The sequence below is a fragment of the Sciurus carolinensis genome, chromosome 12, assembly GCF_902686445.1.
Source record: "Sciurus carolinensis chromosome 12, mSciCar1.2, whole genome shotgun sequence".
Lineage (NCBI taxonomy): Eukaryota > Metazoa > Chordata > Mammalia > Rodentia > Sciuridae > Sciurus > Sciurus carolinensis.
The window spans coordinates 114,472,917-114,475,276 of record NC_062224.1 but is presented as its reverse complement, the minus strand read 5'-3'; the positions used below and the strand labels follow the sequence as shown (position 1 = coordinate 114,475,276).

The 2,360-nt window shown below is 49.7% G+C and overlaps 1 pseudogene; it reads right to left on the bottom strand.

The window, feature by feature from the left end:
- Positions 1 to 558: 558 nt before the first annotated feature.
- On the bottom strand, positions 559 to 746 carry LOC124962512 (uncharacterized; annotated as a pseudogene).
- Positions 747 to 2,360: the final 1,614 nt, after the last annotated feature.

The following is a 2,360-nucleotide window of genomic DNA, read 5'->3' as shown; positions in this document are numbered from 1 at the left end:
AATACCCAGCATTCTATCAGATCATGGTGGAATGAAATTAGAAATCAACAAGAGAATAAAAAATAGAAGCTATCTAACACCTGGAGACTAAATAATATACTATTGAATGCACAGTGACTTTTCTCTTCTTTTAACTGTGTATAATCAAAACTTGGCTCCAGCTCTCTGGGGCCAAAGCACAGTCTTTATATCCACACTTTCAGGAGCCCCATGGCAAGTGTCTGCCGAACCATCGTGTTCTCCTTCTGGAAAGACTGCTTTCCAGTTTCACGTGTGGCTGAGGAAGGTCCTGAGCTGCCTCCGCCCTCCTACTCTGCTCCCCCCATTCAGGTGTGGTGGGCCTGAGGTCTGTGAGCCCAGGCATTGACCTGTCGCCCTTTGCAGCCAGGCCTGGGCACAGGGCAGAGCCTGCTGCAGAAACCTGCTCTGTGCAGCACTGTGGTCCAGAGCCTGCAAGAACAGACCATCCCCAACCTCAACCTCCTGCTTTCTGACCCTCGGGGAAAGACAGAAATGGGGCAGACCCGAGTGGAAGTCAGGACTCAAGAGTTGACCGACAGCATTATTACTTTTCCAAACCCTACTTAGCATAAGTTTGGAGCAATAGCAGTGACCCAAGTGCTGTGTAAACCCCTCGACTAGTGCACTTGACTGGGGAAAACCTGCTATGGGGTTCCTTCTTTCAATTAGCAATAATCGTGCCTCAGACAAACCTCATTGGCTATGATACTGCCATGAGCAAAGCTGAGGTTCCTTCTTAGAGTGCAAGAATTCTTTTTCTTTTCTTCAATAAATTCTACTTTTATTCTCAGTCATCCTGGTTTGTGGATTTTGTTCTTCAAATTCATAGGACAAGAACCCAGAAAGAAGGAAAAACTGATAGTGAGTTCCTGGGGTCTCTGAAATACTGAAGTGCACAGCCCATTGTTAAGAAGTGCAAACTTACATAGACCCCACCTGCCTGCAGAAGCAGAGAAATTCCACCTTCACTTGCCAGCAGAAATAGGGAATTGAGTCTCATCTCTAAACTTCTATTTCAAAAGGACTTTAGACCAGGTTCTCTCTAGTTTGGGCACTGATGTGTTTGGTTTTGATGAGGAGACTGTCCTGGGTACTGCAGAATGTTGATCACATTCTCAGCATCTAACCACGAGATGCCAATGGTATTTCTACTGTCCTGTGTGACAATCAGAAGTGTCCCCAGACATTGCTGAAAGTCCCTCTGGGAACAAAAGCATCTCTGATTAAGAACCAACAAGGTGGGTAAGTCTGCGGCCTCTGCTCTATCTATAAAATGGGAGGTACTCACAGTGCTTGCCACTCACCAAAGAGAATTGTGGGAATCCACCAAGTAATGATCTTGCAGGGCCTTTGTAAATTGCAGAGCTTGATACAAATGTAGGTTGTCATGGCCTCAGAGAAACACTAGAAACTGAAGTTGAGGGGATCATCATGCAAATCAGTGTAATGAGCAGCCCTGAGGCCCTGCGGCAGCCAGCGTTCCTGCACAGATGAGTCACAGGAGGGTTTGGGAGTGAGCGAAGCCGGGAGGATGTGGCTTCCCCACCCTCAGAGGCTCTGTTAATCATGTGGGTGAGTGTGACGGAGTGGGTTTGTGGGGAGAAGCATCAGAACAGGGCTGAGCACCGAAGGCAGAGAGCAGGGGAGGCTCTGGAGCAGCAGTAGAGAGAGAAGCCACAGGGCTGGAGATGGGAACCAGGATTGTGCCGGGTGGGCAGCGGGGTGGGGCGACACTCAACCATGTCAGCTCTGAGGCGCCGGAGGAAGGAAGCTCCTGGCTATGAGTGCACTATTACTTTGGGTGCCTGAAGCCCCTGGAGTTGTGTGGGCTGCCAGAGACGATGGCTGTAGATACGACAGCGTGTGCTCATAAGAGGAGCCACAGGTCTCAGAAGACTGTCTGCAGCCTGGAGCTCATGACACACTGGAGCGCAAGTTAGGGATGTCCTGTGGGGAGACTAGGGTCCAAACGTGGAGAAGGAGAACACAATTAAATCAGAAAGCACATGAGTGATGTCGTTCCAAGACAAACTTCCCCACTTGAATTCAGCTTCTGGGTGTTTAGATCTGCAGCTTGTGAAGTAAGTTGTACTATCTTACCTTCGTGCAGCGTTTTGCATACACAGTCCAGCAGAAAGGAGGAACTCAGTAAGTACTCACTCTCTGTGTCTGCAGGTTTAACACACCCTCAGTTTGTCTTTGTATTAAAGGAGGCAGTCACACTGCTGGGTGACCAGATCCGGACACAGCAAGCCCACGTGCCCCCGTTCCAGATCCGGACCTCGAAGCATCCCACAGCCCCACAGCCAATCCCAGGGGGCCTGCTGGGTCCCCCAGAG